The sequence below is a fragment of the Lynx rufus genome, unplaced genomic scaffold, assembly GCF_022079265.1.
Source record: "Lynx rufus isolate CCGP_SWC_20201006 ecotype Redwood Valley unplaced genomic scaffold, mLynRuf1.p SCAF_7, whole genome shotgun sequence".
In the NCBI taxonomy this organism is placed as follows: domain Eukaryota; kingdom Metazoa; phylum Chordata; class Mammalia; order Carnivora; family Felidae; genus Lynx; species Lynx rufus.
The window spans coordinates 54,409,905-54,425,551 of NW_025814889.1; the positions used below are offsets into that span (position 1 = coordinate 54,409,905).

Below are 15,647 nucleotides of genomic sequence, written 5' to 3' on the forward strand. Positions count from 1 at the left end.
TTACAGGCTTAGTTTCAGTCAGAATTCTGTTTTGAAAATCATTTACATTTGTATGACACCAAAACAAGGTGATCAACTTGACAAGTTAGAAAAGCCTGAGCTTCTGTTTCTAGATGTCTTCATAAATTAGATGGGCTACCAGTAAGAATCAGAATCTGACTTTTCTAACAAGAATCAAAGAGAGCTGGGGAAAGCCAGGAAGGATGTGCAATTAAGGGATTAGAAAATGATATGATACATTGATGTCAACAGTGAAACTCAGTTTCTTCTCTACTTCTCCCCTACAATTGTCTACTCCCTTTTCTCAACACTGAATCTTGTCAACAAAGAACATCTAATAAAAGTCCTCAGGAGAAAGCAGTAGAAGGAAATCCATCTGCCTGTCTGCCTTATTATCCAAACCACGACTGTCATGTAGCTGAGCACTAATCTACACTCATTTTTTCCAAGAAGTCTTGCTAAACAGCTTTGTTTTTCCTCCCAAAACCTTTGTTTCCTTGTAAGTTCAGAATCTAGAAATTTACCCAGTCATCCCATGTATCACTATACTCTGTCTCCACTTTTAGACTGCAGTTATGAGTGGTCAGAGCCCATTGCTCCTTCTTCTGTACTTCCTTTAGTATTACATTGCATACAAAGTGACTTAGGAAAGGCTGTTATCCCTCTGGTTATCTTCCTTCATATCTTTAAATATGTCCTTCTGTCCTCCCATATAAGTACTTGGCCATCACTTTCTCTCTGTCCTGTCTCACCAGACTGTGCTTGGTTCCTCTCATAGCCCTAGGTAGCTGCAGCACACCCTGTTTTGCTTTGTTTTGTTGTGGGAGGGTCATCAGATCATCTGAGTCATATGAGAGTTGTATCATGCCTCAAAGTCCTGAGTTCTCATCCATGGATCAGTATGACTTCTCCACTAAGACTCAACTGCCTCACCGCAGCTTGGGAATCATAATCTAAAACAGATAGCCCCCGCCACTGCTTTTTATCTTTCTCTCCTTGTTGTTTCTAATCCCTACTCTGCTTTATCACTGCTCAGTACTAAAATAAAAAAGGAACGAGGATAAACCAAAAAAAAAATATATAATCAAAAAATCATTTTTTTATCAATTTAGAATTTACTTGATGAAAGAAATTGGCGTTTCCACATGATTTTGCTTAAACTAAGGTTAAAATGAATCTGCCTAAGAACTTCTAGAGGGCAAGAGAAAGAAAGACAACCTAGAAATAAGCATTTGACACATGCAATCAATGAATCACGTGTTGTGCATGGATAAGTGTTGTCTGGGCTTCTGGTGTTGGGGTGCTGCCCACAGTGTACATGGCAGTGGGGAGGAGGGTAAGCAGAGAATAATTTAAGACTCTAAGGGCCTTAAATTAACATGTTGTAAATACATTTCAAGATAACAGCAAATTGCCACTTTGAGTGTTATAAGACCACTAGGCAGACACACCCCAGGGGAACTTAGTAATCTTTCCTCCTACAGCCTGACCTGGCCTATAATCAATCTGCAACAAAATTTTTTAAATTAGATAAGAAAGGTGGGGAGGTACCTTCAGCAGCTGTAAAAATAGATATCTGTCTCTTTCAGCATGGAGGAAGAAGACTCTTGAATCCTCTCTGGTGATGGTAGACCACCTTGTCAAACCAGATCTGCTATTTTGCAAAGTCCACAGCAATGTCCTCCATAAGAAGATATGACACAGAGACTTTCACAATCTCAAGTGAGAAAGTGTGGCAAAACATGAAGGAGGCAGCAAAGCCAAGTGGAAGAATCTTCATTCATTGAAAGAACATGCCTAAGCGTACTATGTGCTGAGCCCTGTCGGAAAGACAAAGCTGAATAGAGCAAGCTCTGCTACAGGTCAGAAAGGAAAGGCCAGGGAGGAGGGCAGGGCAAAGAAGTGGGAAAGATGCTGGAGGAGAAATACCAAGGAATACCCTCCCATAACTTATATTTTCTTCAGCAGAGATGAGAACTTCTGGTCTGGAGGAGAACAGAGTGTAGTTCTCCAAATCACTCTGAGACCAACAAACTTACCTGCCCTTCCTCAACTCACAAAGCCCCTAGTCTGCACTCCCAATCCAAAGTCTAGCTCTGGTGCTAGGAATATCCTCTGCTCAAACACTATAGGGCTTCCACAGCCAGTGATACTCCAAACCCAGCCTCTTTCCCTCTGTCATGGTCTCAGTTTTCTTGCCAACCCTACAAACATTAGAGATCACTTACCAATTGGCTTTTCCTGTCTCAGAAGAGAAAGACCTGAGAAGAATGTGCAAGCCAAACCCAGGTACAGGTAAGGAGGTTGGCCAAGCAGAGTTAGGACTTGTAGTGGAGCTTAGCTGGGCCCTCAGGGAGTTGGGGCCCTAAGAGGCAAGGTCCTCCTGGAGGCTGGGCCCTCAGGAAGTGGGGCCCTAGGAAGGTTGGGCCTCAGTGAGTTGGGGTTATTGGGAGGCACGTATATGGGAAGGTTTGGAAAGGGTGGAGTAAGTGGCCTAGCTGGAATCCTGGAGAAAAGCTGGAGCTGGGCAATGGAAGACTAGTGGGGGCCTTCATTGTGAGAAGGTAGACTGAGGGCTTAAATGGGACTTTGTTGGAGACTTTGTGGCAGCAAGATCTGAATTTAGAAGTAAAGAAGTTTCTAGGGGTTCCTGGGTGGCTCAGTTGGTTAAGCATCTGACTTTGGCTCAGGTCACAATCTCACTGCTTGTGAGTTCAAGTCCCACATTGGGCTCTGTGCTAACAGCTCAGAGCCTACAACCTGTTTGATTCTATGTCTCCTTCTCTGTTGGCCCCTCCTATGTTTGCACTCTGTCTCTCTCTCTCTCTCTTTCTCTCTCTCTCAAAAATAAACATTAAAAAAATAAAAATAACTAGAACTGAAGAAGCTTCCCAAAGTCCTGGGTATAGAGGAGGTCCTGGTTGGCATAAGGACAGTGTTGGGAGCTGAGTGGATCACATCCTGTGGTGATTTGGAGGCCAATCCCAGATCCACCTAAAGGGTCCACTCAGCAGCCCTTTAAACAAGGATAAAAGCACCCCCTCTGACACCTCTTCCAGAATCTCCTACTAGATTTCTCTACTACCATCATCCATCCCAGTCCTCCACCCATGTTTCCTATATTCCAGGAATAAAACCAAAAGGGATCTCATTAAGGCTTACCATGAGGGATTTCCTGAGATAGTCATAATATATTCTAACTGAATGTACATTGAGCATTGTGCTGGAGGAAGTAACAAAAAAGACATAGTTCTTGCCTAGAGAACTTCCTGCTCAAGACATTCAAAACATAGGACTTCCAAGACCCTGAAACAGTGACCAAAGAAAGATGCCTCCTCCTTCCCAGGATGTTAATCTTCAAACAGAGGCAAGACTCTCAGAGATGGAGAAGGTGGGGCCTACTTAGGGACTGAAGGCTGAATGGACAAATGATGGGGCAAGAAGCCAACAGTCTCAAGGAAAAGGGGAACCACTCGCTCTCTGTGATAGTGCTAGATTCCTCTAAACCCTAAAATAGTTTACTTAAAGACTGGGGTGGAGGTGGAGGGAGGGGAGAGAAGGGTAGCAGCAGGATTCAATAGGGACATAGTCTATATTAATGATACTAAGAGCATTGAAATTGGAGCAGAAAGAATTGTTCCAGGTTTCAGGAAGAACCTCCAACTGAGGAAAACCTACAAATCACATTGATCCTGCCCTAGTACATCTCCATTAGGCATGGACCAAGGGCACTAATTGAGCATCACCTTTGTTCCAGGCACTATGCTGGGTAGTGGATGAGTGGTCCAGGCAGGAGTATGGAGCCAAAATTCCTGGAGGCAAAAGAGACAGGCAGGAATTTGAAGGATGTGTTCCATCACAGAACAGTAGGCCAGGGGCTTCTGGGGGTTTGATTTGGAGGCATATGGGTCACCTGTTCCAACATCATAGGCTGTCTTCCCTTGTCTCAAGCTTGGATTTTCCCAGATGTGCATCTGCCCTAGAGAAGGAAGGGCAGATACTAGGGAGGGTCTATCTATCCTCACATCTGATCCTGAGAGCAATCCTTCCTCTTTCTCCCTGTGCCATTCACTAACACAGGGGGCTGGGAGAATTGCCAAGTCCCCCAGCCAATCACCAGGTAAGGAAAAGAACTGACCCAGGACTGGTGGGGTTGGGGGGAATACAGAGGACACAGCAACGGGGTCATAAGTCTCTCCTATATAAGGGTGTACAGAATGGGGGCAGTTGGAGCTCACTAGGTGATTTCACATGAACTATCTGAACCTTGAGGGGTGGGAGGAGGGAAGAGGAAAGAGGCAGGGGTGTCAAGCAGAGACAGGGGAAGAGGCTGAAGGATACAGAGATAAGAGAAACAAAGAAGAGAGATAGAAAAGAGGCAAGAGAGGGAACAAGGGTAGGGGAGGCAGCAAAAAAAAAGACACACTGGAGGAGATGTGGGTGGAGAAACTAAAAGGCTCACAGAGTGAAATTCACAAAAAAAGTGATGGGAAGAGAGACCCTCAGAGACTGAGGAAGTAAAGCAGGGAGATAGCAGCCAGAAGGAAGGGCTGATGACAGATTCAGTCCAGGAAAGTCTCAGACCACAAAATATTTGGAATCAGAGAGACAGAAGGGTTTAGTGCTTTCCTGACACTAAACATTACTGACTTGTGAGGTTGAGTGTCATGGAAGCAGGCAGCTGGAGAGAATCCCTCTCTAGTGAGGTAGGGCTTTCCTTTAGAAATTCCAAGGTGCCTGTATGAGTGTGTGTATGTGTGTGTTTAAGTGTATATGTTTGTGTGTGCATGTGTATTCACTTGACGTGCATAAAGGGAAAGGAGGAATGGATCTGACATCCAGGAGTCCTGTCTGGAGGTGAGAGTTTTTCAGGAGCTGGACTCTCAGACCCTCTGCAGCCCCAGCAGACACAGGCCATGACTGCAGGGACAGAGGGTGGTCAACGCTGCCACCATAGGATGAATGGAGGATGGGCTTTGGGCAGCCTCCATGCTCCATGCTCCCTGGGAGTGAATTTGCTCCTGCAAGGACACCAATTCACATGGTTTCCTGTGTTCTGGGTTCAGTCCAGTCCCCACCCTCCCTTCTTGTCCACACTCACAGGCATTTCCTGTGTTCAGAGCTTAGAACACTTGTTGGGCTGAATCATACAAAATTCCTGATATTCCGTCGGTTTTGGTTTATACAGTCTATTACTTTCACTCTTCCTTCTCCCAAAAATATTTTTTGATTCCAGGCTAAGGAGTCAGGGGAGCAGAATGAGGAAGGACAAATAATAAGAGCTACTATTTGAGTGCATACAGTGTGCTGAGAGTGTTGCATCCTTACCACAGTACTAATTCTCACTACAGTCCCAGGGATTATTTCCTGCAGCTCCTGCAATTATTTTACACCTTTTACAGGTGAGTGAGTCCAGGTGAAGAGGCTACATGGGGTGGAACAGGGCTGGGATTCCAGCTCAGCCCAAGACCTCCTGTTTCACCACTGCCCCCCACACCCAGGGGAGTCCTGGCAGAGACTGGGAGCCAGAAGACAATGCCCGAAGCTTCACAACAGGAAGGAGGATGAGGAAAGAGGTCAAACTAGAACTCTGGAGGGGCCAGAAGAGCCCTCATGGAAGGGGGTGGGGAAAAGCCCAGGGACCACACCTGAAACCAAGTGGGATAAGGGCCATTTCCATGGAGGGCCAGTAAGGAGAGTAGGATACGGAGCCAGCTGTGGGCAGAGTGCAGGAGCGGGGATGAAGGATCTGCAGGGGGAGACCAAGGGCAGTGTAGACAGAGCAGAAGGGAGACAAAGGAAAGGATTCAGTCTACAGAGTATAGACCACCAGGGAGGTATCAATAGCAGCTGCATGGGGAAGAAAGATAAAGTCCAGACTGAAGCATGAAAAACAGGAGTGAGGGAGAGACTCTGTGGGAAAGATGTGGGACTGGGGCAAATAGAGGAACCTGGGGTTAGAGGCAGTGCTCAGAGATGGGCAGCAGGCATCTTTCTTTTTTTTTAATTTTTTAATGTTTTATTTATTTTTGAGACAGAGACGGACAGAGCGTGAGCAGGAGAAGGGCAGAGAGAGAGGAAGACACAGAATGTGAAGCAGGCTCCAGGCTGTCAGCACAGAGCCCGACGCGGGGCTCAAACTCACAGACCATGAGATCATGACCTGAGCTGAAGTCTGACGCTTAACCGACTGAACCACCCAGGCGCGCCTGAACAGGCATCTTTCTGGAGGAGAGAGAGAAGGGAAGAAAGGGGAGGTGGTAGTATTGGGGAAGGAGTGAAGGAGGAGGGTGCACACACACACTCACACACACACTCACACTTTCCAAGTCAAAAGGAACAATTACGTGGTTATTGGCTACTAGGTCCCAGTGAGCACATCAGCTCCATCTCCTCAAATGCTGGCAGGCTTTTTGAGGCAATGGAACAAAGGTCCTTAGAACTTGGAGGATGGCTGGGAAGAGGGAAATCATGAGCCAGTGTTTCTGTGTCCTTCTGTAACTGGAAGGCCTATGGGTACCTGAGGGTGTGTGTGCATGTGAGTGCACCTGCCCCAAGGAGCAGCCTGTGCCTGCAGGACTCTCTGTCTGTCTGTTGTCCCTATGACTCTTCATGTACATTACTCCTCAGCAGGAAGAGTCTTCGTGTGGTTTACAATGAATGTTTCTGGTCTCTCTAGCATGGCCATTTGCCATTTTGCTGTTTGCTTTTTTTTGTCAGGACCTCAGCAGGGAAAGATGGAGCCAGTGTTGGGGAGATGGTAATGCTTGGGCAGTCAGTGATCCCCCCACTTCCCTTGAAGACAGGAGCGCGCGCACACACACACACACACACACATCCTTGCACACATGCTGCTGTCCACTGCAGCCAATGAAAATACAACGAAAGTAATCAGGGTACCATTCACACATGACCACATGGAGACTCACAAAAAGAACAGGGTGCTCAAACATAGTAATATGCCAATCACTCACACAGATGGAAAGACAAGAACCTGGGGCACAAAGTCACTTGGATGTACATCATGCCCCTCAAACACGCACACACACACACAAGACATGCAGACCTGGGTATATCTTCTCCAGACATTGTGGTCAAACATACCACTGCCTAACACATCTCAGGGCACCCTCCAGTGGGTCCCGATAGCTATCCTAGCAAATGCAGAACACCTAACCTGGTCATAAGATCTGCCCCTTTCCATTCCCCTTCATGCTGCTTCCCCAGTCAAGCTGTTTATCCAGGCCAGAAAAGCTGTCTCCTGCCTGTATTATGGTTTGCTCATCCTGCTTCAGAAGCAATAGAGAGAGAGGTTCTCTTCTTTTCTTCCTCCACCCCATGCCCTATGGTTTTCTCCTTCTACACCCCACTCATGACCCCCCATCCTCCAAGCAGCCTTTCCTAATGAACTAACTGGCCCTGATTCTGAATGTGTCCTTGTCCTTTACACTTGTTGGTCTGTGCTGGGTGAGTGTCACCAGTTACCTTGCATATCAATTGGCAGGGAGGTGGCTGTAAGTTCCTCAAGGGCAGGACCACTAGACCCAGTATCTTAGGCAAATGCAGGACTCACCCTCCAGTACCAGGCTGGGAATGTTCCCTGAAGCACTACTGCCTGGTTTTCACAGACGAGAACATTAATCTGGGCTCCAGCAGCCACAAGGAATGTCTCCCTCTGTCACATGCTGCAACCATCTCCTTCACAATGACCTTTCAGAGCCATTTTGGAGGAGGGCACATCCTCCTCTGTATTTTCCCACATTCACCTGTTTTTTGTTTTTTGTTTTTTGTTTTTTCACCTGGTTTTTAACTGGAAATACTGCTTCCCAGCTAGGGCCTCACCTTATTCCTCAGCCTCAGAAAAAAACTTGGCGATTATCAAAAATCAGATCCACACTAAAGACAAACATGTGCTTCTGGTGAGGATGCTCGAGCTGTGCTGCAGGCTGTGAAGCCGATCCCCACAGAGGACGCCAGGTGACCAGACACCTGCAGCGACAGTTGTAAGTGCTCCAGTGAAGAAGATGGTTGTGTGGAATAGGTTTGTTGTACTTAAAACAGGAGAGAGACAAGGTCACCCTCAAAAGCACTCACTGACCACCTCCCCACCTCCCACAGGGCTGTTTCATCCCAGCCCAGCCTCTCTGGGGAGACAGGTGCCCTGCTTGCTCCCTCTTACCCTCATCTGCTTCTCAACAGCCTGTCTCTCTCCCTGCCCCTCTCTCCCTCCTGCAGTGAGAGGTTCCCTCCCTCTGGTTGTCTCTCTGCACACCCACCTCCATCATACTCCTTCTCATCCTCTGTCTCCGTCTTCTGTCCATTTCTCTATTCCCTGCTCCACTCTCAGTTTCTGTCTCTGGTCTCAGTCAGCCTTCTACCATTTCTTCTCCCTCTCTGTCTTTCTCTAACTCACCTCTTGTTTCTGTTCTCTCTCCTCCCCTTCTACTGCTCAGACCAGTTCTTCAGAGGGAGGGGAGTGGGGTCTCCTTTAGCACCAGAGGACTCTGCCATTTTGTACGGAGCTCTGAATTGTTGTGTTCCTGCCACACACACGCACACACACACACACACACACACACACCAGCAGAGCCCTTGACTCAGAGTCTGTATCCCACCCTAGGCCACCTCTACCTGCCCCTTCTCACTGCCTTCCCCCTGGTCCCCACCTCTTCCTTTCCCTTCTCTGTCTCCCTCTCTCTCACTCTCTGGGTGCATTTCCCTGGCTACCTCCTCAGTCCCTAGTCCCATGTCCATGGATATGTCTTTGGATCTGAGTCCATTGCTTTCAGACTTCCTGAGCCTGGGCCCAACTCCTGACTCTAAGTCCCTGTCTGACTCTACCATCTCTGGTCTCTGGGTGTCTGTGTCTGATCTTGGATCACTGGCTCTTCTCTGGATGCTCCTCTCTTTCCTCTCTCCTGTGTCTGGATCTGACTCCCTGTTCCTCTCTTCCACTGTGGACTGTCTGTGTCTGTTAACTCTGTGTCTATGTGTCTTGGACTCTCCAGGATGCTCAGACCAGTACTGCCTTTTTGTCCCACTCTGTTGGTCTTGGCTTGAATTTACCTTTATGTCTCTGTCCAGGGATTATCTCCCTGCTTTTCTGACTCCCAGTGTAGTCCTGGAGTCTCTGGGGTGAGCTGATAAGGAGGGTTGAGAGGGGACAAGGCTGGTGGCCCTTTGTGTGGAAGATGGAGGTTAGGATGCAGAGCAGGTTCAGCCTGAAGCACTCTGCTTCTTACAGAATATTCTCCAAGACTGCAGACTCAGGTTGACCCCCTGCATGTTGTGCTGGCTGCTCAGGCCCTTAGGGTTGCCCATCTCACTCCCCAGTTAGTCCACTGGGAGCCACTTGAAATTCTGGGAGGGCGCTCGAGGTCCCCTTGGCCAGGTATCTGTGTATCTGGAACACTCTGTGAGAAGAGGAGTGAGGAGAGGTAGGAGGCCCACAGTAGGTATTTTGCAGAAAGGGAGCAGGATGTGCAAAACATGCAGTCTGGGAGTGTAGCCTCTGTATCATGGGCAAGAACTTCCCAGAAGCTCCTTCCACCCCTCAGACAGGCCCATGTGGGTCAATGAGTTCAGGGAGATTATGCAGCACATCTTTAATAAGGGAAAGGGAACAGAAAGTGAGTGTCCCTATTTTATCCCCTCATGGTGCCTGTAATACTTCCTCATACATAAGAAGTTCTCAAGAAAGTCATTGGCTCATATTTCACTAGGTCTCCCAGAATAAGCAACTAAATCAGTAGAACTCAATCCTTTTCAATATTCCTTCCCATACCAACCCCCAGTCACTTGCCCCCAGCAACTCACTATTTGCCCCCAGGACAGTTTCCTCTGCCAAGACTTCCAAGCACCCCAGTGATCATGGGTCCCCAGCTCAAATCCCAGTCATTCCAATGCCTCCTCCTCAGTCATTTTCCTGGTGTCCCTCCATCCTCCTCTCCCCCTTTGCCCATCCAATGGCACTTGGCCCCCAGGGTGTCTCCCCAAAGACAGGTAGTCACTAATGAGCACTGAGCACTAGAAGGGGAGGGTCAAGGGCAACCTGGTGGGTGGGAGGGGATACCAGAGGTAGCAGATAAGGAGTCATGTCAGCATTTGTCAAATACGCCATCTCCCTCCAGCATCCCTGTCTCTTGACTCCTGGCTCCTGCCAATCCATCTCCCTGCTAAGGCTGTGGGACTGAGATCAGGTGCAAATAAGCAGAAGCCTAGGCTTATAATCCTTGGTCTGCTCCAGACTCATTTTCTGCAGGAATGGCACTAGCTCCTGCCCTCTTTCTTTGAAAACTCTCAAAGACCCTGGGAAGCTGAAGTGGTAGATGGAACCCAAGGATGAGGACAAATTTCTCTCTCTGTTCAATATCTGATCTCAGACCCTGGTCTTCACCCTAACCTGCAAAAGCTGAACTTAAAACCTCAGGCAGTGGCAAACAGAGTTAAATCTCAGAAGAGTATCCCAGACTTAAGGAGGTACTGAGTACCTCCAGAAACCAGGGGTTTGGGTGGAAATATTCTCTTGGACAACCAAAGATCACTGCTTGTAATGTAACCAATTTCCACTAGCGGTATAGAAATGTTACCCTATGGAAATACAAATCAAAACCACAATGAGATACCACCTCACACCTGTCAGAATGGCTAACATTCACAACTCAGGCAACAACAGATGTTGGCAAGGATGTGGAGAAAGAGGATCTCTTTTGCATTGTTGGTGGGAATGCAAGCTAGTGCAGCCACTCTGGAAAACAGTATGGAGGTTCCTCAAAAAACTAAAAATAGAACTACCCTACGACCCATCAATTGCACTACTAGGCATTTATCCACGGGATACAGGTGTGCTGTTTTGAAGGGACACATGCACCCCCATGTTTATAGCAGCACTATCAACAATAACCAAAGTATGGAAAGAGCCCAAATGTCTATCGATGGATGAATGGGTAAAGAAGATGTTGTATGTATGTATGTATATATATATATATATATATATACACACACACACACACACACACACACACACACACAATGGAGTGTTAATCAACAATAAAAAAGAATGAAACCTTGCCATTTGCAACTATGTGGATGGAACTAGAGCATATTATGCTAAGTGAAATTAGAGAAAGACAAATATCATATGACTTCAATCATATGAGGACTTAAAGATACAAAACAGATGAACATAAGGGAAGGGAAGCAAAAATAATATAAAAACAGGGAGGGGGACAAAACAGAAGAGACTCATAAATATGGAGAACAAACTGAGGGTTACTGGAAGGGTTGTGGGAGGGGGGATGGGCTAAATGGGTAAGGGGCATTAAGGAATCTATTCCTGAAATCATTGTTGCACTATATGCTAACTAATTTGGATGTAAATTAAAACAAACAAACAAATAGCTGCATCTTAAACGCACCAAGTTGTGCACATTAAATATGTATAGCTTTTTGTATGTTAATCATTCGTCATTAAAGTGGTTTAAGAAAAGAAAGAAAGAAAGAAAGAAAGAAAGAGTCTTCCTGTGGACCAGAGCAGAACCTTCTCATCAGCGACCTGTGAAGGGCTCTGAGGCCACAAAAGGACAGCAGAGAACAGCTCTCCCTGGGCCCTGGGAGCTGAGACAGGGCTGGGCTCCCCAGGCTGGGGGAATCTTTGGCTCCAGCAAGAACCCATGAATTTCCAAATTTAGGAAACCTTTCCTGCAGCCCTTTCCACTGGCATCCGTTATTCCCTTTGGGCCCTGAAATGCCATCACCCATCCTGTCCCCTTCCCTTTTCTGGTCCCCGGCACTGTGGCTGCTAGCACAGAAGGGCCACATAGGTTTTCCTTTATGGTTGTCACAGCAGGTGACATCCCACCTCACAGAAGTGATACTTCACAGTGACCCAGCTGATAACTAGAGCCAGAACTGAAACCCACATTTTCTTGATTCCCAATCTAGGAGTCTTCCCATCTGTGCTGACTGCTGCTCCTAACAGAGAAGCATACTTTGTAGGCCCCAGTGGGAAGCCTGCTCACAACCTTGGATTAAATAACCCATCAAAGCTGCACTCTTCACCATGTGATACATGTTTACATACATGACTGGTGCACACAGGACTGTTAACCACAGAGCACAGACACATACACCACAAACACCGTGCTGTGCACACTCTCACCCTTGTCACCCTCTGCCCCTCAGAGTCCAACAGCCCCTGCCCCTCTCTTCCTACTTCCTGAGCTGCAAGAAGAACTTCTTCCTTCATCATTTGCCCTTTACCCTGTGTTTACAGAGGCTCCTCAAAGCTGCACATAGGGAAGCACTTTCCACATTCTAATCTTAGTCCTCCCTACGTAGGGTACTATGTAGGGTGACAGGGGAAAGAGAGGGCAAACTGGTGGTTCTTGAACTCCATTCTCTGAATCTTTCCTCTGCCCAGGAAAAGTCTGACCTATCTGTGATCCACCAGCTTTCTCCACACATCCTCTCAGTGTTCCTACACTCTGACCCACTTTCGTATCCAGGAGAAACTACTTCCATGCATAGGTGTTGGGGTGTTGGGATTCAATTTCACACACTCAGCCTGGGCTTATAGGGCATGAAGTACAACAAGGGGATTTGAGTTACACTCAGTAAGAGCTTCCAAGAACAAGGAGTCTGAAAACCTCAGCTTGTGTGAAATTCAGTAAGAATGTGTATATGGTCTTCCCAGAGGCCTCTAACAGACAAGGACTTAGTTTGAACCTGTCTGGGTAGTAGTGACAGAGACAGAAGTCTTCACTGTGATTCTGGTCATCCCAGTCTCAGGAGGTGGAACACAAACACTTCTGGGGACTCGAAGGCCCTCAGGCAGAATTGGTGGAGCCTGGTTACATGATTCCCAAATCCTGAGGGTGTGAAGAGAGTAGGCCTGAACCATCCACTGTCTGGCCACCCTCCCACCCTGGCCCAATATCTTCATGGCCCTCCCTGGTCAGAGTAGGGCCTCTGAGCTCTTCTAGTTCAAACCCTCAGTGAAGGCCTCAGGACCCAGTCTCCACCCAGCCTCAGACCGTGGACCCTGATGCCATCCCTCTGTGCCTGGCAGGGCAGAGCCACCCACTGCTCATGATCCCCAACCCCCCACACGCCAAGCACACACAGCCTTCTTCCTCTTCCCTCCCACCTCACCCCACCCACCACATACCACAGCCTGAAACCTGCTGGAAATTTGTACAAATCAAAGACATCTTCAGCTATGAGTCTTCAGGCTCTCCAGGAACAGCACACACACATACACACATGCATACATACACCTGCACACATGCAGATACAGATGCTCATACTCATACATATACACATATAACCTCAAGTACACACACATAAGTCACAAACATTTTCACATGTATGAAACACAAAGACACATACTCACAAACTCATACATTTATAGTTAACACACACAAATATACACACTTTTATACACTTATCAAACACACCTGTGCACACATACATCCCACTCTATTCCTTCTTCTAGGGATCTAGAGCCCAATTCTCTACATTCTAGAGGTCTAGAATGTCTAGGAAAAACATGGAAACCCACAGGAAACCTATTTCCAGTTTCCTGGCCCACATTGGAACTCTTTTGCTATATTCCCCTTCCTGTCTCCACAGTCTCTAGAACTCTGGCCCACACCATGGAAGTGGTGATTCATTCCTTCATACAACAAACACTTTTGAGCACCTGTCTGCTACCTCCCCTCACCTCCCACTGCCCAGGTCTGAAGTTGAGGCAGACACATAAAAGAGTATGACCATGTGTCCAGTGGTGCAATAGAAAGAGCAATAGTTCAGGGGTCAAGCACCTGAGTTCAAATCCTGCCTTTGCCTCTTAATATGCTGTGTTACCTTGAGCACTTGATGTAAACTATCTGAGCCTATTTCATCAATTGTAAGGTGGGGTTAATAAAATTTACCTAATAATTCTGTGAGGATTAAAAGAGAGGTAAATATTTTGTCAGTAATATGTCTACCTATGGAAAGTGAGCCCATTCCATTCCCCAGTCCCTTTGGTGAGCATCTCCCCAACATCCTTGAGTCCTGCTGTCCCTGAAACAGAAACTCAATCTGCTTCAGCCTCAGAGCCTCAGTTGTCAGCACCACTGGGAAACTTGATCTCTGTCTTGGCCAAATCCATAGGACTCCCTTGCCGCCACCCTGGCCCATCCTGCTCCTCCTGGTCCATCATGCCTCTTGCCTTTCCGCAGGTTGCGTTTTCCAATAAACTTTAATGCAGCTGATGAAGGCCTGAGTGTTTGTGATAGAGCACTGAGCCTACTTATCAGAAATACATGAAGTGCTAATCACCCTCAAGGTAGCTGTCCCAGGACAAACTCTCCTCTTAATCATTAAGCTTCAACCAGCACCCTGAACCTACATGATTGATTGGCTAACCTTTCTTTGTATACCTATAGATCATGCATCCTTTCCTAGAAAAGAACAGAGCCCTTCTGCACATAATGAAGCAGAATCCAGAGACTGTTACAATGACACCTTCCCCCTGCTGCCACATACCAAGGAAACAGACCTTCTGCACAACCCCTAGGCACTGAGGAACCAGACCCCTTTGCACAATTTCTTAGCACTGAAATATCATCTGTAGCTGATAGGTCAAGTGTGCATGTAATAAAGAAATGTTAGGGACTATTGTACTCCTTTTACTGATTAGCTGCCCTAAGCTCCTTTAAAAACTCCAGGGCCAGGCAAAAATCTCAGAGTTGTCATGTGGACAAGATTGCCCCTTCTCCCCAGGTAGACAGGCTCCTGAACAAAACTTATATTCCTTTCTAATCAATATTCTCTTGAGTATTGGTTTTTGGAGTAATGGACAGTTGAACTGAGGTTTTGGTCATCAGAAATTTAAAAGTTGTGCTAAGTTAAATGATAAATTGGATTCATTGGATAGCCAATACTTTTCCAAATAAGACAGACCATTAAAGCATTGGTTCCTGAATGGAGATATATCTGCATTGATTTCTTATTGCAGAGAAACTGAAGATACTTGGGACTGCTAGTGAACATGTTTTATGCTTAATTAAGAGATTGTACTGTGGAGAGGTACATGTTTCTAGAAATAAGACAGACCATTAAAGCATTGGTTCCTGAATGGAGATATATCTGCATTGATTTCTTACTGCAGAGAAACTGAAAATACTTGGGACTGATAGTGAACATGTTTTATGCTTAATTAAGAGATTGTACTCTGGAGAGGTACATGTTTCTAGAAATTATGAAATGCATACATAAATTTCCAATCTAAAGAGTTCTGATGGAACAAATAGTTCATAATTGATTACTGCTTAATTTTTACTGGAGACTATGGTTTTTAAGGGTTAAAATTATGGTAAATGTCATTAAGACCAATGGAAATGACAAGGAAAGTAGATGTGTAAGAAAGGTATAAAAAATGAGAATACATTCTTGTTGAGGTAAAAGAAAATAATTTTGTCCTAAAATGAGAGTGGTGATTTAGAGAGAAGGCTTATGATAAAAGCTGAATGAAAAAAGGAAGTTGTAGAAGGCTTGTGAAGGGAAAGCTTCGGAAAAGAATTTTATGTGTTGTCAGGACTGACTCAGATTGAAACAAATGGATTTTGAAAGGACACTGGTATAAGATTGAAATTCTGGGG

The 15,647-nt window shown here is 46.4% G+C and overlaps 1 protein-coding gene across 5 annotated transcripts in view; it reads right to left on the reverse strand.

Annotated features, from left to right (window-relative positions):
* LOC124501493 (cationic amino acid transporter 3-like) overlaps positions 1-15,647 on the reverse strand; it is a 214,991-nt gene that overhangs the window by 88,237 nt on the left and 111,107 nt on the right. For 2 of the 5 annotated variants that reach the window (XM_047065719.1, XM_047065718.1), the window contains exon 1: positions 2,229-2,398. The exons of 2 other annotated variants lie outside the window; for them this stretch is intronic. The gene's annotated coding sequence lies outside the window, so the exon portion shown is untranslated. Of the gene's footprint in view, positions 1-2,228; positions 2,399-15,647 lie in introns of those variants that run through there. One more of the 5 variants, XR_006959769.1, reaches the window with a different exon arrangement.